This window comes from Camellia sinensis, chromosome 1 (genome assembly GCF_055761805.1).
Source record: "Camellia sinensis isolate YWXY chromosome 1, ASM5576180v1, whole genome shotgun sequence".
NCBI lineage: Eukaryota > Viridiplantae > Streptophyta > Magnoliopsida > Ericales > Theaceae > Camellia > Camellia sinensis.
This window is the reverse complement of record NC_138961.1, coordinates 223,498,071-223,522,017: the sequence shown is the minus strand read 5'-3', so window position 1 is coordinate 223,522,017 and position 23,947 is coordinate 223,498,071. Positions and strand designations below refer to the sequence as shown.

At 37.9% G+C, this 23,947-nt stretch overlaps 1 pseudogene; it reads right to left on the bottom strand.

The window, feature by feature from the left end:
* Positions 1-846: 846 nt before the first annotated feature.
* LOC145822597 (protein FAR1-RELATED SEQUENCE 5 pseudogene) lies at positions 847-1,335 on the bottom strand (annotated as a pseudogene).
* Between the last annotated feature and the right edge of the window lie 22,612 nt (positions 1,336-23,947).

Sequence of the window (23,947 nt, the reverse complement as noted above, 5' to 3'; positions counted from 1 at the left end):
TCTTTTCTTCAGTCCCTTAGCTTGGATTGGACAATCTACTTCATCACTCTGTGGGCATGCGTTGCTTGACGAATTTCTCAAACCAGTTACCTCCACTTGACCACAAATGTGGAGACTTAATTTGTCTTCAACCATTACACTCAATTCTTCACATTTTGAAACTAACAACTGATAAGTTTTTTCACTTTCAGCGGCTCTACTCGCTATTGCTCTAAACATGGTCATTAATGACCGATATCGGTCACTTTGATGTAATTTGACATCAGCCTTCACTTCATACCCACGTCTATCTTTCACTTGTTCAGCCCTTGCTTTTTTAGTCCATTGTTTGAGTATATAGTGTGGAGGAAGTTCCGTTGCATTGAATATATCTCTAAGCACCTTGAGACAATGTCAACATAATATGCCCTTCACCTCAAACTTCTTGCAACTACAACTCAAACAACCCCCTCTATCCATTGTCACAATCTTATCTTTTTTTCCCATCTACCATTGTTCTTATTGTGAAGTTGGTGCTCTCACCATCATTAGTAGTGCCTATAATGGATGCTTCAATGGACTGCACATACTCATTTTGGAATTCCTCAAAAATAGTTTTCGTGTAAATCTCTGCCACTTGCTTTAACATCACAGTTGGAATTGAAACCCTCGGCAATTTTGGGACAAATTATACTCCGCTTCCAATTCCTTATACCTCTTCTCATAATGCACCCTCTCAAAATGCTTGAAGAACTCCATCAAATTATGGTCACAATTCAGATAATCCTTCAGAAATGCATTAAAGGATTCACTAAGTTGAGTAGTATTCATTCCAGCTGCCCAAGAATTCATAATATATGGCCATCCCTATTTCTCCTTCACGCGAAAAGTCTGCTTCAACCAATGATTGTCGAATGCATCATACTTATCAAGCATTTGGTCCCACTGTATTCGGAATTCTTCTTCATCATCAATGTCATGCATAAATTTTGAAAACACACCCTTCACCCCTACATCATCGAAAACAGAACTTACATGCTTGACAGCATTTTGTATCAAATGCCACGTACAAAGACGATGGTTTGTATCGGGCATGACAATTGAAATGGCCTTAGCCATCGCAGCATCTTGATCTGTGAAAATAGTTTTCGGAGCTTTGTTTGACATTGCCTCCAAAAAAATTTGAAACAACCATGTAAAAGATTCAGCAGTCTCATCATACATTAACGCTGCACCGAATATAACTGTTTCTCGATGATGATTAAATCCAACAAATGATCCAAAAGGTCTATGCTCATTATTTAGTTTGTAAGTAGTGTCAAATGTCACTACATCACCGAACTGAGCATAGTCCATGATCATTGGAGCATCAGCCCAAAATATATTACTTTAGGGATGGCAATTTGAAACCGGCCCGACAGAGACCCGATCCCCCGATCCCGATTTATACGGTTTTTCCCCGAAAAATTCCCCCAACGGGACGGGGACGGTGTTCAAAAATTATTCCCCGATTAATTTCGAGCCGGGGACGGTGATAAGTGCCAAATCCCCGACCCCGGCCCGGCCTCGGCCCGGCTGTCCCCGACGTGTTATATATATATATATATATATAATATAGTATGCTTTATATAATATAATATACCTTATCTCACTTTACTTTTCTCTCTCTCTCTCTCTCTTAGTCTCACCAACTCATCACAGTCTCTCTCTCTCGTCTCTCACTCACTGACTCATCTCTCTCTTCTCACTGCGTCTCTCATCTCTGTATCCCTCACTGAGATCTCACTCAGATTTTTCTCACTTCTTATCATCATCATCAACATTATCCACATCGACCACCACCACTAATCTAAACAGATCGTGAACCGTGGTCCGTCCGTGAAGCCATCCATGGTCCGTTCGATCGATGTCTTGATCAATGGAAAGATCGTGAAGACCTCTCTCTTTCTATTCAGATCCTGTCATATTCAGATCTGACTCTTTGTTCTCTAGATTTACATCCACCATTGAACAGATCTGTTATTGTTGGTGCAAATCCTATCACTTTCTCTCTCGAATCGTATTTTTTTAATTTTTTTATTATGTAAGTTTAGATCTGTTATTGTTGTTGTTGTTGTTGATAATGAAACGGATTGCCACATAGTAATTTTATTTTCTGTTCTTGTGTTTCGAATTTTTTTTTTCTTCAGATCTGCGTTTCAGCCCTCTCCTCTTCAATTTCTGATTTTTTTTACATATGATGATTGTTGTTGAAAACAGATTATTTTTTATTTTTCTTGTTCTTGTGTTGTGTGTTGAACAAAAAAAATAAATAAATTGGCCAGGGATATTTCGGGTTCTGGGAAACTCGATCCCCGTTAGAGGGCGGGGGCGGGGGGAATGATGGGTTCCCCGTCGGGGATCGGGGTCGGGGACGGGGAGTTTTTCACCTTCGGGGATCGAGGACGGGGAGTACGATCCCCGGCCCCGGCCCAGCCCGTTGCCATTCCTATATTACTTATCTGCTCATCACAATCTAATTGGACTGCATAAAAAAAAGATGGATTTTCCACAGTTTTCTTACGAAAGTAATGCAACACACTACCCGCTTCCCTATATTCCAAATCTTTTTGTCTCTTCGATCTTAGGTTATTTTTTTGGTCCAATTTGGTGAAACCAAGTGATGCTCTTCCACCAGATTCCCTACCAAATAGTTCATAAACAGACCTAAGAGGAATTCCAGATTGTGAAGCTAATTCTACTTCAATTGCTTGGGTGGTAGAAATTTTTCTTTGGGATGGCATCATATGAATGCAATCTTGAGGCACAAGATCATGATTATGATGTTCAACAAAATCACAAGCAATATATTTTCCTGATATTCTATCTAACTTGATACTAAATCTGGCACCACAACCACATCTTACCTCTTGTCTTGAATTTTTGACAAGTGGATCTCGTTTGTCAATACCCCGACTTCCCTCTTTGTAACATACAAACGTGCGTGATGTTATCTCCTTCGTCTGTCTGTTTTTGTTTGCATATGCCTTCCTAATACTAAAGCCCACATTTCCCCCATACGTATTGTAAAAGTCATATGCGGCTTGTTCAAAGTCAAATGCCATTCCCACTTTCGGCTTCCAACCACAATCATCAACAATATTATTTTCTTCCATTACCTACAATTCATATATATAAACCACATTTATACTTAATTGCAGGTTCATATATATAAACCACATTCATATATATAAATTACATTTACCTACAATTCATATATATAAACCATATAATTATATGAATCCACAACTAAATTTATGAGTCTGAAAATAGATCAATGTGATTAACTATATATGTAGAACATAAAATTGCATATGAAAAAATTTGACTTACTTCACTGACTGAACCCATTTCAGTCACTGAACCCATTTCATATGAAAAAATTTGAATTAATTGATTTCAAAAATCTAAATTGGAATTAACAGATTAAAATCTGAATCAAATATATTCAAATCAAATTTGAATTAACATGGGTTAATCTGAATCAAATTTGAATCAATTTGAATTAAAATCTGAATCGAATTTGAATTAATCTGAATAAAAAATATTAAAATCTGGATTTGAATTAACAGATTAAACCTAGGCAACAGATTAAAATCTGAAATGGGTTAATAAACCATCTATACATATATACATATATATCAAAACAAATCTGAAACAAACAATAACAACCATATATGCATATATACATATATATCTATGAATCCCCAACAGATATAGATTTTAATTTGTGAATCAATAACAACCATCTATGAATCAATCTGAAATGGGTTAAAATTTGAAAAAACTCTATACATATATACATATATATATATATATATATAACAGCAAGATAACATTTTTCTATGAATCAAACTGAAATGGGTAAATCTGAAACAAATCTATATATATATATATAACAGCAAGATGATGAAATACACCTCGCTGTCGCCGTAATGTGGCCTTCCCGCCATTGCATCGCTGCCGGACTCACCATCGCGCTGCTCCTCCATCTCTTTCGCGTCAGTGCCTCACTCCGCCTTTTCAGTCGTCTCTCACGATGCCTTTATCTCTCTGCTATGGTTCACTGACTCAGATAGATGGTGCAAAGGCGAAGAAGACGATACAGAAAAAGAGAAAAAGGGGGAAGGACGACTCAGAGAAAGGGGAAAACACGACTCAGAAAAAGGTGGAAACACGACTCAGAGAAGGAGAAAAAGGAGGGAAACAAGGAAGTCTATCTATTTTTTGAATTAAAAAATAAAAATTAATACAAAACGGCGTCGTTTTGTATAGCACTGCAGGAATGTATGACAGGAATGTATGGCAGAAGATCCGGACTCCTACTACTCACCCAAAAAATAAAAAATAAAAATTCACTTTCTCAAAAAGTTTTGTATTCGGTATCGGTACACAATCTTCCCATTAATCATAAATATATATATTTTTAATATTTTTAAATATTTAATATTATAATTCATATTTTATTACTTTTTACTAATCATAATAATAAAAAAATATCATATTAATATAACTTATGCAAAAATCGCTGACACTTTCTATATATTCAAGGACAATTGTGGAAAAGTGGTCAAAATCCGGATTCAAATCGTAATTTCAACGATTCGGATCGTATTCACCTTAAAAATAATTTTTTATTTTTGTGTATTTGTTTTTTGTCTAAAAAATTTAATATATTAAAAAATATATATCTTTTAAATATATCTAATCTAATCTATATATATTTTAAAATGATAATATTTATGAAACAATTTTAAAAAAAAATTCATCAAATACAAAAAAATATAAAAATTTAATATATTTTCGTGTTCTTATGTATTAATTGAATTTTTGTAATTTTTTTATAAATATTTTACTTTTAAATGCATCCAAGTTATGTACAATTAAAAAAATAAAAAATTACTTAAAATATTTAGGATAAATTACACTTACACCCACTGAGATTTGGGTTTAATCAATATCATCCCCACGTTTGAAAAATTACAATGACCCCCTGTCATTGTAATTATTTAGACGGAATGAAGACATTAAACTTATGTACTCTTCCTTTTTTTGCTTTGCTTTACTTTCTCTTTTTTTTCCTTCCTTCCTTTACTTTTTTTTTTAATGTAATTTCTTCTGTTTTCTACTAAGAGTTGTTACCTTTTATATAAGTAAGGGATTTGTGAAATAAGACTATAAACCACCTGGGTGGGAATATAATTTGCAAAATGTCAAGGGGTGAGTAGTAATTGGACCAAACCTCAAGAGTTGTCAATGTTATTTACCCAAATAGTTAAAAAAATTCACCAAAAATAAAAAAAATAAAAAATTATTTTCAAAAAAAAAAACAAAACCAAACAAGATGATTAAAATCTAAAATTGTGTAAAACCAAAATAATTCATCCACACAATTTTCTCTCCCCGAATATGATTTTGACTAGTCAGAATCATTTTCTCTCGAAGTATTTATTACTAAATTCAATAAATTTTTTATAAATTTTAAGATACTTTATAATTTGTTTATACTTTTTCAATATAGTTTTTTGGGTAAATTACAAATACACCTCCTAAGGTTTGCTTAAAATACAGATTAGTGCCTGTGATTTGAAAAATTACAAATGCTCTCTTATTAAAAAATTTTATTTAACGGAATTAACTGAAAAAATAAAATTCATGATTTCTCTCCTATATAATAATAAAATTACTTAAATTATTAATTGAAACATATTTTTAACATTATTAAAACTATTAATTGACTTAATAACTTATTAATAAAAGAGGCAATTTGTTATGAAACTAAAAATTTCAGGGGGTAGAATGTAATTTTCAAAACCACAAGAGACGATTTATATTTTAATAAAACCTTAGGGGATATATTTGTAATTTACCCTAATTTTTTTCATGGCACTCGTCAGAATTTGTCTAAGGGAAATTCTATTATATACACCCCTTAGAAGAGTGTATTATATGCATTTTTAATTATGTTATTTTCTTCTTTAATTATAATTTATGAAATATTTTGTAATGTCTGTTATGTTTGGTTATGATTTTTTTTTTAATTATGACTCAAAAAATATAAAATTATATAATTTTCTTCTTTAATTATAAGGTACATGTAATACCATAGTGTTTCCCTTTGTGTAATTTATTATTTGAACAAAATTATTTAGAGAAAAAATTTTGATTTTCTCTAAAATCAATATTTTTGATGATTTTATCAATTATAATATTATTATTGAGCACTATAAAATAATATATGTTAAATTTATTATTTATTTTTATTGATTTTAAAATTATTTCACATATATTATCACGATTGATAATTTTACACTTTATTTTGTATTAAAAATACAGTATAATTTTACAATTGTCGAATCCAATTTTATTATTTGATTCACGAGACCTCTAACAATCTCATGCAAAATTTCAATTTTAATAACCTTTTATGTTTTAATAACTTTAGTCTAATGAACTGAGACATTGTACTGTAACAAAAATATTAGACCCAAATAAATTATTAAATATTTTATATAATACTCATAGATATGGTTTCGTGTAATGTAAATTCTAAATGAATGTGAGTATTGTATATAATATTTAGGGCTGGTTTGGCAAGTGTAAAAAAAGTAAAAAAATTATCTAAAATATTAAAAAGTTATCACTATTTATCAAAAAAAATATTAAAAAATTAATATATAAATATTAAATATAAATCAACTTTTTGGCCCATTAATGTACTAACGTCAGGCCAGCTGTAGTGAAAGGAAAAAAAATTGCATGTGTACATTCACTAAGTTGGATGGTAAAGTTGGACCCGTGGAAGCCCACCATGGGTTCCGTTTTGATAATCCGAACCGTTCAAGATGTAGAATTCGTCTAGCACTATATGTCTGTAAAAAATCACACCTATCGGATATCGCTAACTACATGATCAAATCAGTTTTGTATAAAAATTAGATGGTGTTATAGTTAACAGTTGACAAAAAAAACTAACACGATCGGATAGTTATCGATATCCAATCAACGTGATTTTTTATAAATATATAGTACTCGACGAGTTCTACACATTAAACGGTTCCGATTAGAAAAACGGGACCCGTGATGGCCCCCACGAGCCGAACAACACCGTCCAATCAAAATTCGAAAATGAGGCAATCTTTTCCCAAGTATTCACCAAGCTGCCTGCACTGCCAATCCGTACGGCGTACTACACTATCTTCTCCTACACACTTCTTTATACAATTTTTTAATACACATTTTTTCATAAAAAGTCAAAAAGTTAACTCAAATATCTATATTTTTTCTCTCAATTTTTTAGTCCAAAAAGTACACTTATTTGAAACACTCCAAACAACGCCTTAATAATATATTTGAGATTCATAACATTGGTCGTGGTGTAAACTAGACGAAGTTACCTCACTTCTATACAAAAAAAAATTTCAAATCCAGTGTTTGCTCGAAAACTTCTAAAATTTTTTGAGCTAGACTCAACACATGCAGGTTGCACCTGTAATACTCTCGAGAATAATTTAAATAAGGATTGTTTAGGATTATTATAAAAAGATTTGTAGAAAAGTAAAAAAATAATATAATTCAAAAAAGATAAAAAAATGCACTTTTGTAATGCACCCAAAAACCCCTAAATCTAATAAATGAACAACAGAGGTAACATGAAGAATAAATCAAACATTTTTTAGACATAAATGTGATTCAAATAATCAATACAAATCCGATGATAAACTCACCCAAAATTGTCAAAATGATAAACCCAGCATGGCAACTTGCAAAATGTAGCCCGCAAATTTCACTAGACAATTTTAAAAGCTGTTTCATCATGTAAATAAATAAATAAATAAAAACTGAACACATTGAAAGAAAGTGTTAAAAAACAAGAAAATATTTCATTAAATAGGAAGGGATATACAACAGAACAAAAGTAGCTTGACTACTTCAACACAAAGCTCTTTCCAACAAGTATCTGATTAGCTCTCATCAAACGACATATCAACCACAAAGTCAACAACAGCTCAATCTATGCATCTCTGGAAATTGAAACTTTCATAACAAAATCATTTATCTCAATCAGCTCAAACACACAAACATCTCCTACTTTTAGTGTGTTTTCCCTGCTAAACTGAAAAGATGCCTCCGATTTTTCTTGTATATCTGATCAATTTCACAGGCCACGAATGATCTGAAACAACAAGTGTAACACTCCGTCTACCCTTTCCCATGTAGCTCTTCACGAAGTTTGTGTTAGGATCAAAGACACCCAGAGAATTATCTCACACACACAGAGAACGCAATATTTACGTGGTTCGGCCCAATGCCTACATCCACGGACAGAAATGAGAATTATCACTAAAATGGAGCAAAAATACAATTACAGAGGAGGAGATGAAACTCACTCAACTCACAGCTCTCACTCTCCAATTTCTGATGATTCAAACCTCTCCTCACTCATCTTAATTTATAACCAAGAGAGGAGGAGTAGGTGAAGTGCTAGCCATAATTGGCCAAGGTAGTGCCACCCTCACTATCTTCCTTTAGTGAGTTGGTGTAGCCCTCCACCGCCTTCTTTTACAACATGGTGCTACCTACACTATGTGAATGGTGGGCTCATTACCATGTGGGTAGTGGATGGAGCCAACAATTCTCCCCCTCCACGCCCACATGGACAACTGACTTCTCAGCTTGGACTGCCAAGACACAGCTCCCCCTGATTGGATGCCCTGTACCCCCTGCTCGGGATACCCTTGCATTACCGTGCAACTCCTTGCGTGATGAACACGGGAGCAACTAGAAAACTTCAGAGTGTGACACATCAACATCCTCAATTTTCCTTGCTCGGAGCTTATTTCTGAACAACCAGCCTTTGCTTTCTGTACTTTAGAACAACTTCCCAGCGATCTCATACGCCCGTTGTCTGTGCTGCAATCCCTGATGTTCGGTTCAGTCTCACTTGTACGTCCGTACTGATGTTTGACAGTTAGCCCTTCTGCCAAGACAACTTCCATCGGTCTGTACAAGTTATCACTATGCAACTCCGTGCATAGTGCTCGCACCCCCTTATTGGAGTGCATTGCAACGCTCACTTTGCGACTCGAGATTGCATCCCTCCTTTCCATGCATCTTTTGAGAGGTTGCAAAATGTCTCTAACACGGAAGCAAAAGAAACTCTCTTCTTCACTGGCATAGTCTCTACAGACTTGGTTTCTTTGCTCTGAACTTTCTTCAAGATTGGCTTCACTGGCTCAGCTCTGTGCACCTTTGAACTGCCTCCTTGCGTTCCCATGCACCGTTTTCGCCATTCCTGATGAAAGCCTTGCTCAATCATACGCTTTGGTTGCGTATGTTCTCTCTTTGTACCCTCCGACTGGCATTTGACAACACTCATCTTTGTCAAAACTTCTCCTTCCAGTCTGTACAATTTGTTGCACAATTTGCCTTGCAACAATTCTTTATCACCTCTGCGTACATGAAGAACCCCGCCACTAGATGAGAAACAATTTCCTTTTAGATCTAGCATACTCAGGGAGATTAGATTCCTCCGTACTCCTGGCACATGTCGGACCTCAGATAAAATTACTTTTCTTCCATCCTTAGTAAGGAATCGCACTGTCCCTATGCCGACAACTCTGTTCACTGTGTTGTTGGCCATCCGGATAATGCTACCGCTGACTCTTCGGTAAGTGGAGAAAAGCTTCCTATCCGCACATATGTGGAACGTACACCCTGAATCCAAAATCCAGCCGGGTGTTTCCAACTCTGACGAGATTGTAAGCATCACCTCTTCATCGTCAGAGGAATGCACTGCAACTGCTGTAGTTGAGGGACCTCCGTGTCCCTTAGCCTTCTCTTTGGCTTGTCTGTCCGCCTTCTTCTCTGGGCAATCTCTTATTACGTGATCCTCTTGATCACAGTAAAAACACCTCCTCGTGTTGTCCTGTCTGGACTGTGAACGCCCTCTGCTTTTACTTCTTCCTCTACCTCTGCCCCTTTCTCTATCTCTGCCTCTACTTTCTGTGACAAGGGCATGTGACTGCTCTCCTTCCATCTCTTTCTTCCTTGCCTCCTCGTTGAATAAGGCGTCTGTGACCATCCCCATGGTCAGCTTCCCTTCGGGTGCAGAATTACTGAGAGAAACCACCAACGTCTCCCAACTGTCTGGTAAGGAACTGAGTAATAATAATGCTTGCATCTCATCCTCCAACTCCATTTTGATTGATGCAAGCTGGTTCACAAGGCTGTGGAATTCACTGGTGTGTTCAGCAACAGACACACCATTCTTCAGCTTCAGGTTTATAAGCTTTCTCATTATCAAGGCTTTGTTCCGTGCGGTCTTGGACTGGTACATGCCCTCCAATTTCATCCATAGGGCATAGGCGTCTGTCTCTTGGGCAACATGGTGGAACACACTGTGGTCAATCCACTGTCTGATTTGACCGACAGTCTTCCAGTTGGTTTTTATCCAGTCCCCATCCTTGTCTCCATCTGGTTTGACCCCCTTTAGCGCTATAAGGTCAAACAAATCTCTACAATACAGGACGTCCTCCATCCGCGGCTTCCATATCGCATAATTAGAAGCGTTCAACCGTATCATCGGCCCTGAAACTGATGTGGATTCCTCCATCATCCAGAAAGTAATCTCTGTTTGAAAAACAGGCTTTGCTGTGAAGTCCGGACGGCTCAAATTAGCCGGTAAAGCACTTCGGATTGCCAAAATAAAAACTGCAAATTTTTGAAAGCTTATTTGAAAACTCTGACCATACGGATGTGTCCGAAATATTCCAAATAGTTGGAAAGCACTATTGGATCACCCAAATCGGACCTCAAATGGCTTAGATGTAGCCAAAACAATTTTAACGGTTCAAATCGACAGAATCTGGTGCGCCTGCGAAGCACCAGATTACTCCTCCGGTTATGCTGACGTCAGGCTGACGTCATCGGCTCAGTCAGCGGCTCGGTTAGCGGCTCTGGCTCAGTCAACGCGGCTCCTGCTCGAGTGGCTTGGTGCGCTCGCGTGCGGCGCGTGTCGCGTGTCAACTCACGCGTCGTCTACCTTCGTCCGCGCGTGTAGCGCGTGTCTGAGACTAGGACCACGCGCCGGGAGCCTGCACGGCGCGTGTAGGCGCGTGACGCGACTGGGATTCATGCGCCAACTTCCAGAGGCGCGTGAGGGCGCGTCCGGCCTCCGTTGGGTGTCTGCTTTATATTTCTGGACTTCTCTCGTCGAGTCCTTGCTCCTGGTATGCTCAAAATCTGATTTCGAGCAATACGATTTCTGGGAAGTTTCGGAACAACACTCTGTTTTTCCGCAAAACGTACAACACCGGCTCTGATACCACTTGTTAGGATCAAAGACACCCAGAGAATTATCTCACACACACAGAGAACACAATATTTACGTGGTTCGGCCCAATGCCTACATCCACGGACATAAATGAGAATTATCACTAAAATGGAGCAAAAATACAATTACAGAGGAGGAGATGAAACTCACTCAACTCACAGCTCTCACTCTCCAATTTCTGATGATTCAAACCTCTCCTCACTCATCTCAATTTATAACCAAGAGAGGAGGAGTAGGTGAAGTGCTAGCCATAATTGGCCAAGGTAGTGCCACCCTCACTATCTTCCTTTAGTGAGTTGGTGTAGCCCTCCACCACTTTCTTTTACAACATGGTGCTACCTACACTATGTGAATGGTGGGCTCATTACCATGTGGGTAGTGGATGGAGCCAACAGTTTGTTGGTATATGCTGCAAACATTGAAAGTTTTGTGTATTATCACAGAATGAACATTATAGATGATCATGTTAACAAACTTTGACCACAATATCAAAAGTTTCTCCATATAGTAAACACTTGACACACATTGCACCCATCAATGTTAGTGAAAATCGATGATTCCTCACAAGTAAATCAATCAATGAGAATAAAAATTAATGTGGAAAAATTAAATCAAAAGCAACACAAGAATTTTACGTGATTCCCTCAATGTGAGGTACTTCTACGGAATCAAAATCCGATTCTACTATCAACCAAAAAGTTTTCAAATGATTACAAACGAGACACGAATGGTCTCACAAACCACCCTTAAGTGAATTTCAAATAATCACAAATAAACAAGAGGAAATATCTCACCAAATAGATGAACAAAAAATCTTTAAACCAGAGTTATAGAAGATCTAAAATAATTAACCCAAATCAACCGAATCAGAGCAACCAATCGAAGATCCACTAACACAATGTTTAAAAGCACCAATGAAATATTCCAAGCAACACATGGAACAAAGCACAGCCACCGAGTTGGTGTTATAGCAGCCACACAACTAATTTTTGGAAGACTAAAACAATATATATATATAATGTTAAACCTCGGACTTGTTTTATCAAAATCTTAATTGTTACCAAACTGAATTAAGCCTCAACAAATTAGATATAATATATAAAAATATATTATAACTAATACCAAACCAAATTAAACTCTTTTAATAAACTAATTGGGTCTCATACTCCACTAGGGAGATATATCCCAACAATTCTCCGCCTATCAACTTAAGTGGAGACATCAACCATACCCGCCAAAGTTCGACACTTTAAATGTTTGTCTCTCGACAAAGTCTTTGTCAACATATCCGAAATATTATCATTTGTGTGAACTTTTTCGAGTTGCAACAATTTCGAATCTAACACATCACAAATCCAATGGTACCTTACATCAATGTGTTTCGATCTCGAATGAAAAGTAAAATTTTTACTCAAGTGAATAGCACTTTGACTATCACAATAAAACACATACCTTTCTTGCTTCAAACCCAACTCTTACAAAAATTTAATCAACCGTAACTCTTCTTTGCAAGCTTCCATAATTGCAATAAATTCAGTTTTGGTAGCATTTTTGTAATTTAGATTGCCATGCCACAGCTCCCTCTGTAAATGCCATCAAATACCTCGAAGTAGATTTCCTAAAATCAATATCACCGATCATGTCAGAATCTGTGAACCCATCAAGCATCGGCTTACCATCCCCAAAACACAAACACACCTTCGAAGTCCCTCGAAAATATCTCAGAATCCATTTTACCGCTACCCAATATTTTTTACCTGGATTAGAGAGAAAACGACTCACCACACCAACGGCGTAAGCAATATCCAGCCTTGTATAAACCATGGCGTACATTAAAGAACCAATTGCTGAAGCAAAATGAATTTGTTGCATCTCTTCCTTGGTTTTTTCACTTGTAGGATATTGATTTGAACTAAGCTTGAAGTGACCCGCAAGTGGACAACTAACCGGCTTTGCTTTATCCATGTTGAACCTCTCAAGAACTTTCTCAACGTAGCTTTCTTGAGACAACCAAACCAGCCACTCTTTGCGATCACAAACAATTTTCATACCAAGTATTTGTTTTGCCGGTCCCAAATCTTTCATAGCAAAAGACTTGCTCAACTCCAATTTCAAACTGTTAATCATGGTAGAATCTTGACTCACAATTAATATGTCATCAACATAAAGCAAAAGAATAATAAATTTTCCATCCGGAAAATTTTTCACAAACACACAATGGTCCGAAGTGGTTTTAGAAAAACCATTATTCATCATGAAAGAGTCAAATTTTTTGTACCATTGCCACGGAGCTTGCTTGAGACCATACAAACTTTTCTTCAATTTGCAAACAAATTTCTCTTTCCCTTTCTCTACAAAACCTTTCGGCTGCTTCACGTAAATTTCTTCTTCAAGGTCACCATGAAGAAATGCGGTCTTCACATCAAGTTGCTCAACTTTAAGGTTCATACTTGCAGCCATGCCAAATACAACCTGAATAGAAGACATCTTCACAACCGGCGAGAAATCTCATCAAAGTCAATACATTTCTTTTGCCCAAAGCCTTTCACAATAAGACGTGCTTTGTACCTTAGATTTTTACTATCATTCTTTAATTTGAAAACCCACTTATTTTTCAGAATTTTCCTCTCCTTAGGCAACTTCACTAAATCATAAATGTGATTTTCAAGTAAGGAATTCATCTCCTCTTCCATAGCCTTTTTCCAATTATCTTCTTTACATGCTTAATTGCTTCTTGATAGCTCTCGGGCCCCCCTTGATCGGATATCAATACAAATTCCTTGGGGAGATACTTTCTTAAAGGTTGTCGATCCCTTGTAGATTTCCTCAACTCAAGTTGTGGTGACGGTTCTTGAGTTGGATGCTCTTCCTCAATTTCTAGCTCAACTTCATTAGGATTAGTATCATCATCTACATCTTCAATGGGTGGCTGCACATATCCCCCATTTTCATCATCAACTGAAGATGAGGAAGATGGATCCATGTTAATGAGATTATTAGTTTTTGGCTTCAGTTAATCACCTTTGCCAAAGTCTTCAATTGTTTGGTCTTCAAGAAACCCAACGCCATGGCTTCGATTGACTTTCTTATCGACTGGATCCCACAATCTATACCCGAATTCATCACATCCATAGCCAAGAAAATACATTGTCTTGACTTACTATCAAGCTTGGACCTCTCATCCTTTGGAATGTGAACAAAAGCTCGACAACTAAACACTCTCAAGTGCTCATAAGACACATCTTTACCGGTCCAAACTCTTTCAGGAACATCACCATTCAAAGGATAGGAAGGAGATAAATTGATCACGTCAACTGCTGTCCTCATTGCCTCACCCCGAAAGGATCTTGGCAATTTGGCTTGTGAAAGCAAACACCTTGTTCTTTCCACAATGGTGCGGTTCATCCTCTCAACAACACCATTTTGTTGAGGAGTCTTCTTAACTGTCTTTTGGTGCCGAATACCTTGGTTGCGATAATACTCATCAAATGGCCTAATGTATTCACCACCATTGTCTGATCGGATGCACTTCAATTTCTACCATGTTTCTCTTTTAACCATAGCCTGAAAATGCTTAAATACTTCTAGAACTTGATCTTTAGTTTTTAGTATAAAAACCCAAACTTTCCTTGAATAATCATCAATGAAAGTAATAAAATAAAGTGCACCACTATGTGTTCTAACTTTTAAAGGACCACCAACATCCAAATGAATCAACTCCAAGAGATTTTCTTTTCTAGAAGCAACATTTTTATGAAAAGAAACTCTATGTTGTTTACCCGCTAAACAATGAACACAAGTTTTAAGATGTGTACCTTTCAAACCGGGTAGAAGCTCTTTCTTGAACAAAACTTGCAGCCCATTTTCACTCATATGCCCAAGCCACTTGTGCCACAATTCGGTAGAAGTTTCATCTTCAAGTGCATTGATAACACCTTTACAAATTTTTCCTTACATCGAATAAAGTGTATAAGTCTTTTTGCAATTAGCCACTACCAAAGAACCCTTTGTGAGCATTCATATTCCATCACCAAATTTGCTGCCTTCATCATCTAGCTTCCTGGTAGAGATCAAATTGAGGCGAATGTCAAGAATATGCCTCGTATCTTTAAGCAACAACTTGTAACCCAAATTTGTTTCCAAGCAAACATCACCCATACCAATAATCTTGGACAAACATTCATTACCCATTTGAACAAATCCATAATCTCCTTCGGTGTAGGTAGTGAAGAAATCAACTTGAGAAGTCACATGAAAAGAAGCATCGAAATCAATCACTCAATTGCTCTCTTGGCCCACAAAATTGATACAATCATTTTCACAAACGACCATAAGATCACCATTGGTAGCAACCGCCGTTGTGTCTTCTTGCTTCTTATCCACACTTTTGTCACGCCTTTTTTCCTTGTTCTTGAGCTTTCGACTTTCTCGTTTCATGTGCTCTTTCTCATGGAAATAATAGCACTTAATGTCTTTCTTTGAAAGAAAACCATCTCTTGATTTGTCACGGCTTTGATCACGACCATTAGGAGTCTTACTCCTCTCTCTTGTTTTGCTTCGTCCTCTCACAAAAAATGCTTCCGAATGAGAAGAACCTGCTGATTTTCTTCTAGTTTATTCATTCAACAAGCTACTAGTGAATTGGCTCATTGTGACAACTTCATCGGGCGCCAAATTACTAATCGTCACAACCAAAGTCTCCCAACTTTTGGACAAAGAACTAAGTAGCATCAAAGCCTGCAACTCATCATCAAAAATAATTTTCATAGAAGCTAGTTGGTTAACAATACTGTTTTATTTCATTCAGATGTTCTGGAATAGGGCTGCCATCTTTATATTTTAAATTAACCAACTTACGAAATAAAAAAACTTTATTTATGACTTATTTCCTATCATAAATACCTTCTAATTTTTTCCATAAATCATGTACTGGCGTTTCAATAACAATATGATGAAACACACTGTTATCAATCCATTGACGGATAACACCAACGGCTTTTCGATTAAGCCTCTTCTATTCATCATCTTTCATATCATCAGGTTTGCCACTATTACCCTCAATAGGCCCATACAAATCTTTACAAAATAATAAGTCCTCCATTTTAGTTTTTTAAATTACCCAATTGCTTCCATTGAAGCTAGACATACGACCCACATTCCCTTCCATTGATTTACACAAATAAATAAACCCAAATAAACCGTAAGCTCTAATACCAGTTATTAGTGAAAATCTATGATTCCCCACAAGTAAATCAATCAATGAGAATAAAAACTAATGCGAAAAAATTAAATCAAAAGCAACACAAGAATTTTACGTGGTTCCCTCAATGTGAGGTACGTCCACGGGATCGAAATCCGATTTCATTATCAATCAAAAAGTTTCCAAACGATTACAAACAAGACACGAATAATCTCACAAACCACCTTTAGGTGAATTCCAAATAATCACAAATAAATAAGAGGAAAGACCTCACCAAATAGATGAACAATAATTTTCAAATCAGAGTTGTAGAATATCCAAAATAATTAACCCAAATCAATCGAATCAGAGCAACCGACCGAAGATCCACTAACACAATGTTTGAAAGCACCAATGAAATATTCCAAGCAACACATGGAACAAAGCACAGCCACCAAATTGATGTTATAGCAGCCGCACAACTAATTTTTGGAAGACTAAAACTATATATATATAATGTTAAATCTTGGACTTGTTTTATCAAAGCTCTAATTGTTATCAAACTGAATTAGGCCTCCACAAATTAGATATAATATATGAAAATATATTATAACTGTGTGTGTCAATTTCCGACCACATTGTCAATCAAACACTCAGCTAGAGAACACTAGCAGAATAAATTGCGCCCGAACGACCTGCAACAGAAAGAAGAGATTCCGGCGGTGGTTCGTCCATCCCAGGACACTTCGACGATCAAGTCAGTTATCTCTCAAAGATAGCAATTAGTGTTTAACTCACTATTCAAAATATAAAAAGCATACCTTAGACCCATGTGGGTGCCTTTCTTTTATAGCCAACACAAACCTAGTCCCAATAGAAGCCTAGCTTCAATGGACTTAGGATTAGTGCTAATCTTGGACTCCTAGTAGGATTGGGATAAACTCTCTAAGAGTCTTATCTTTACCCAAACTGAAGTCTTCTCTTGTTCTAGGACTCTTTCCCTTATCCGCTTATCCCGGATTCCGGTATCTTTGCAGATAACCACGACCTAGCCGAGATGATCTCGGCGTCATGACCAGGACACATGGCACCTTGGCTGGCACCTTGGTGACACCTCGGCCACGTGTTGTCATTCAAAAATTATGTCCCCACAACTGCCCCTTAGGTTCTATTACCTCGGCATCTGAGGTGATGGAACCTATATCATTCCTTCCTTTAATCATGACCCGAGTTTAACGTCAGCTTGTAAATTTTTCTTAAAATTTCAACAAGTATTAAACATGACATTGGTTTAACTTCAACTTGTAAATTTTTCTTTAAAATTTCAACAAGTGTTAAACATGACCTCGGTTTAACTTCAACTTGTAAATTTTTAAAATTTCAACAAGTGTTAAACATGACCTCGGTTTAACTTCAACTTGTAAATTTTTCTTAAAATTTCAACAAGTGTTAAACATGACCTCGGTTTAATTTCAACTTGTAAATTTTCCTTAAAGTTTCAACAAGTGTTAAATATGACCTCGGTTTAACTTCAACTTATAAATTTTTAAAATTTCAACAAGTGTTAAACATGACCTCGGTTTAACTTCAACTTGTAAATTTTCCTTAAAATTTCAACCAGTGTTAAACATGACCTCGGTTTAACTTTAACTTGTAAATTTTTAAAATTTTAACAAGTGTTAAACCAACCTTAGCTTGTAAATTCCAACTCCCAAGCATCATTCTCTAGCCCTCTTTGGTGCACTACTTCCAGTGTCATTGTGAGTCCTTTTGGACCTCCCCTCATTGGTCATGTCGAAACAGAGTTTCTTCCCCTGAACATCCCGATGTTCTTTGGTGCAGGTTTTTTTTGTTCGGTGTGTCTTCTGGGATTCTCCATGCCCGACCTCCCGCGAAGGCCGGTGAGAATGTCCCTTGGTCCCGCCATGCTGAGGGACTGCAGGAACTGTTTTCTGCCCCCCTTTCTGGGCACCTTTCTTGGCCGCTGGAATTGGCGTATCTTGTAGTGGGAATGGTGGCTGTATGACGTTCTGCATCATGAAATTGACGACCGTTTGCAGGTCCCCCAATTTGTCCGCCATTCCCTTCATCTCGTTGTCCCTCCGCAGGCATCTATTTTTCCAATACCTGGAGATCGTCCTCATTATAATACCCGCTCTGGTCTGATTTCTTCGGTACGCCGCCCTCTTGGCCGATGTCCTTTCCTCCGTCATTCTTATCACGAGCCTCTTCGTTGCAGTTGTCTTCTTCGACGTCAAGGTCAATATGTTTCCCACTCTCAGTAGGGGTGTCGTTCCCAACCTTCTCTTTCTGTCCGTCGTTGGCTATCTATTCTCTTTTCTTTTCCACAGACGGCACCAAATTGTGTGTGTCAATTTTCGACCACACTGCAAATCAAGCACTTAGTTGGAGAACACTGGCAGAATAAATTGCGCTCGAACGACCTGCAACAGAAAGAAGAGATTCCGGCAGTGGTTCGTCCACCCGGAGGCACTCCGACGATCAAGTCAGTTATCTCTCAAAGATAGCAATTAGTGTTTAACTCACTATTCAGAATATAAAAAGCATACCTTAGACCTATAGGGGTGCCTCTCTTTTATAGCCAACACAAACCTAGTCCCAATAGAAGCCTAGCTTCAATGGACTTAGGATTAATGCTAATCTTGGACTCCCAGTAAGATTGAGATAAACTCTCTAATTTTTACCCAAACTGACGTTCTCTCTTATTCTAGGACTCTTGTCCCTTATCCGTTTATCCCGGATTCCGACATCTTCGCAGATAACCTCGGCCTAGCCGAGATGATCTCAGCGTCATGACTAGGACACGTGGCACCTCGGCCGGCACTTCGGTGACACCTCGGCCACGTGTTGTCATTCAAAAATTATGTCCCCATAATAACTAATACCAAACCAAATTAAACTCTTTTAATAAACCAATTGGATCTCATTCTCCTAAGGAGATATCTCCCAATAATCAAAACTATGCAAATCTGACTAATAGACGTGTCGAGTAATGCCCAACGAAAAAACCCTCATCCAAAGAAGTTTTTTCCATTGGAAATTCATCCAAACATCCCAAAGTGAAACAGAATATGAAAATAGTGGGTTCAAGACCTTACCAAAACCCCATTATTAACATAAGCAAATGTCATCCCAAGTTTGAAGAATGGAAATTTGGACGTGAATTTGCGAGCTGCTTCAAGAGTTCTATCAGTGTCATCCCCTTGAATCACTATTGGATCTCTCGGATGCATAGTTCTCTCAATAATTTCTTTGCTACTGGCTTCGTATTCCAACCGTTTAGCTTCCCCCGCATTATGTCATCCATATGACTAAGTGCAAAATGTTGTCAAGCAAGCAGCATATTCTTCTGTATTTCATAGAAATTTAACTTACTCGGGTCAACTGTTTGATTATCTTGGAGAATGGAAATGACCTCCTTTCGACAACCATTACTTCCATATATTTTAACATGGAAGTTTGAATTACCATCATAGTAGAAGAGGAGAAAGTCCCCAAATTCCAGTGAATTATCTTGCACGAATGGCTACCAATCTTCGCAGAAAAACAAATCACCATCAACCTTGTTCACATCCACCTGCCACAATCTGTTTGTAGGACTTGTAATTGTAGACTTGTAAGGTAAATCTCCATTGAAATGCCTGATGAATTCTGGTGGGATTTTCTATAACAAAAAGGAAATTAACAAATAAATCCAAGGTTCTCTAGATGATTAAACACAATTGGTTACTATTGAAGGGGAAAAGATTTAGATTTAAAATAAAAAATAAAAATAAAAAATGTATAGACCATACAGTGTGTACGGGGAGGAAATGTCTGTCGCTGTCCGTACTCTTTTCGTCCAAGCTCAGAATCTATCCGATCAACCTGAGAATAAAACGACGGTGAACTACCCGGCGGTGTGCTGCCGGAAAACCCCTCCCACGGTTAACTTAGCTCACACTTAGAGAGAGAGAGAGAGAAGCTGAATGAATGTAAGTTTACCTCACCAAATCATGTTCCATCCACAGCAGGGGGGGCGCAATCATGCTTATATACTTTCTGCGCTTAACTCTGCTCCCATTAGTCTCTTGACACGTGGAGTTGCTCTTCCATCTGTCAGCAGAAGTCCAGCGAACACCACCTAACCAAACCGCCAGACAACATTAGCGAGAACTTGGCAGCCCGGCGGCATCACCTCGGCCTCACACGACCGTGTTGCGTAACGAGTCCGAGTACTCCACTTACTGAGCTCCATAGCAATCGAGCTCAGTAGCATTCTGGCAGAGCCGAGTTCAAGATCGGTCAAGCCGGTAAACAGAAGGCCTTTTTCGCTGAGCTAAATGTGTGAACCATGGAACTCGGGGTAGCCAACGATCACCTCGGCCAAATTAACTCGGTCCAAACATAGGAACTAGACCTCGGGCCTGGGCCTTGACCGAGCAAGACCAACTCCGGGGAAGCCCAAGTTAGCTCGGCCTGACCAGGGGGCCCGAGCCTCGACCGGGAAAAACCCACTCTGAACAGGCCCAAGTTAGCTCGGCCCAAACATGCTCAACCCTATCTTGTCCGGCTTCTACCACGACCCAAAGCCAGATTATAAATCTCCCTCTCACAGTACATATACTATGGACATAAATCAATGTAACAAATGGTCGATTTATGTTTTAATTTTTTTAATGAATGTTATCAGCTGGAGTAAATAGATACTGCTTGAAAAATTAAAGTTCAAAATTGATACAATTAAAACTACCCAACTAAATTGACACAAGGATTAATTACAAGAACGTGGGTATAATTTGCCCAAAATTGTTTCTAAAAAGTTGAGTTATAAAGAAAGAATTTGTAGAAAAAATTAATCTCTCTTTTCTATTTTTGATTTTTCAATTATAAATACTCAAGCACTGTGTTGTAAGAAATTTTTACAAGTTTCTAAACATATTTTAGCCACAATTAATTTATTAGAACTATACATTTTTTTGTCCTTTTCACATTTTTAAATGAAATATATAGAGAACAAAACGATGTCTTCTTCGTTAAAAACTAGAAACATCACACAGAACAGTCCGCAAAACAAATTTTTTAGGCTATATTTGGATTATCAATTTAAATAACTATTTTGAAAATATAAAAAAATACATAAAAATTTAATTTATATTTTATTCACATCTTTTTCTTTCTCATTTCATATCCCTATCTAAATTCATTGTGTTTTTTAGGAGAGAACAAAAAACAAAAAATAAAAAAGACAAAAATAAACTTATATTTTATTCACTTTTTCTTTTGAGTACAGCTTTAATCAGTTTTATATACTGTACGAGCACGAAATAATTTTTCCCGTATAATCCTGTTGATCAAGTTTGTACTCCTCTAAATAACGTTGCTTTGCCACCTGAAAACACAAACGTGAGCTAACCGGCAGGTGTATGCCGGAAACCCCTCCGATGCCTAAGTCAGCAACTAGACAATAGACAATAAGTTCTGTGTATTCTAGAGTAAGAATTGGGATATCTGTACATAGGTCTGGTCATGAGCTTTTATAGACTTGGCCTGGCCCAATCCTAGTAGGATTCTAACTCTCCTTATAAGAGTCCTCCTAGGAATCACACACCCTACTCACTACCAACCAAGTGAGATGGTTTTGCATAATCCTAATAAGACTCTACTCTCCTTAGCAGAGTCCTCCTAGGAGTCTTATCACTACAAGCCAAGTGAGATGGCTGAACCCCTTACCTCAGTTATACATTCCTAACCGAACTGCCTTATCTTGGTCCCCTGCCATTCGGACCGTGTGATCGAAAGTCGATCTATCGAATGCCACCCTGCCAAGCTATACACAGCTTGGCCCTTACCATTGATGTTACCTCGGCCTCGTGCTCAACATGGGCGAGCCGTGATGACCATACTACAGGTTGGTATCCTGCTGAACTACACCTAGCTCAGCCCATCGCCCTGCCATTATACCGGTCAGAAGGTAAATAGGTCTCAACCCCAGCAACACATCCAACCGTCCTGGTACCTACCTCAGCCCAAAGCCGAAAAACAAAATATCTCCTTGGCCTATTGCGTGGCCCAACTTCTAAAGAAGACTCGTCCTAGCTCGGCCCAATTTGCTCACAAATTACCCTCTCAATTGCCCCTTAATTTCATCTACGTAGCATGATTGGAATTATTTTTCCTCTAGCCGAGCTAAGAACACCCCACTCTGTCGAGCTAAAAAATTGTTCGGTTTCACAGCTTGTTCGGCCCTAATAAGCCTTGTCAGTTGCTCAATACGTCCTTCCATTAATCTGGCATGTTTGATACGACGTCATTCCCAGGATATGTGACGTACCCCCATTATTCTCGTTCTCCTGCTATAACCGTTATGTATCTTCAAAAATTTGAACAGCCAGCCCCGCATTTTTGCCTTCAACATTTATATCCTTCAAGTTCGCAATCGCACTAGAAGACATTCTTTCTGTGTAACCGGGCTAACTGTCATCCCGGCCAAAAAGTGCAAAAGTTTTGTTTGGCCATACCTGCCAACCGCCTTTTGCCTAGATCATAATCTCGGCTAAAGGGTGCCAAAAAGTTTTGTTGGTCATACCTACCAACTTCCTGCAGCCTAGATCCTTATCTCGGCTTAGGCAAGCATTGGTTTTTCCAGCCAACCACTCTTCAGCCTCGATCCTTATCTCGGCTGAAGAGAGCTAAATGTTGGTCATACCTGCCAACTTCCTGCAGCCTAGATCCTTATCTCGGCTTAGGAAAGTATTGGTTTTTCCAGCCAACCACTCTTCAGCCTAGATCCTTATCTCGGCTAAAGAGAGCTAAATATTTGGTTATTCCTGCCAAACTTCTTCAGCCTAGATCCTGATCTCGGCTGAAGAGAGTTCAAAGTTGGTTATTCCTGCCAACCTAGAGTGAGGTGTTGGTTATTCCGGCCAACCTCTTCAGCCTAGATCCTGATCTCGGCTGAAAAGAGCTCAAAGTTGGATATTCCGGCCAACGTTCTTCAGCCTAGATCCTGATCTCGGCTGAAGAGAGCTAAATGTTTGGTTATTCCGGCCAAACTCGTAATTGCCTCCCAGTTGGGCAAAGACTCTTGTGCGGTCGGTCATACTTGTCAACCTTGTTAACTCTCGCCAAAGGCTTTTTGTCTGGTATCGCTGTTGTGCCGAACTCTTCCTCGGTGCGCGTCCTATCTTCCTCTACCCGGATGTGTTGGTGCATTCTCTCCATTAGGGCTTCCATAGTAAGGGGCGGCGTCATTGTCATTGAATCCCTCAACTTATTGCCAGCCGGCAAACCTCGTTTGTACTGTGCGATAGCTAGGTTTGTAGGGCAATCTTCAAATTGATTAAAAGTCTCCCAATACCGATTATTGTAAGACCTCAATGTTTCTTTCTCGTCCATGTCTATGGAGAGAAGCT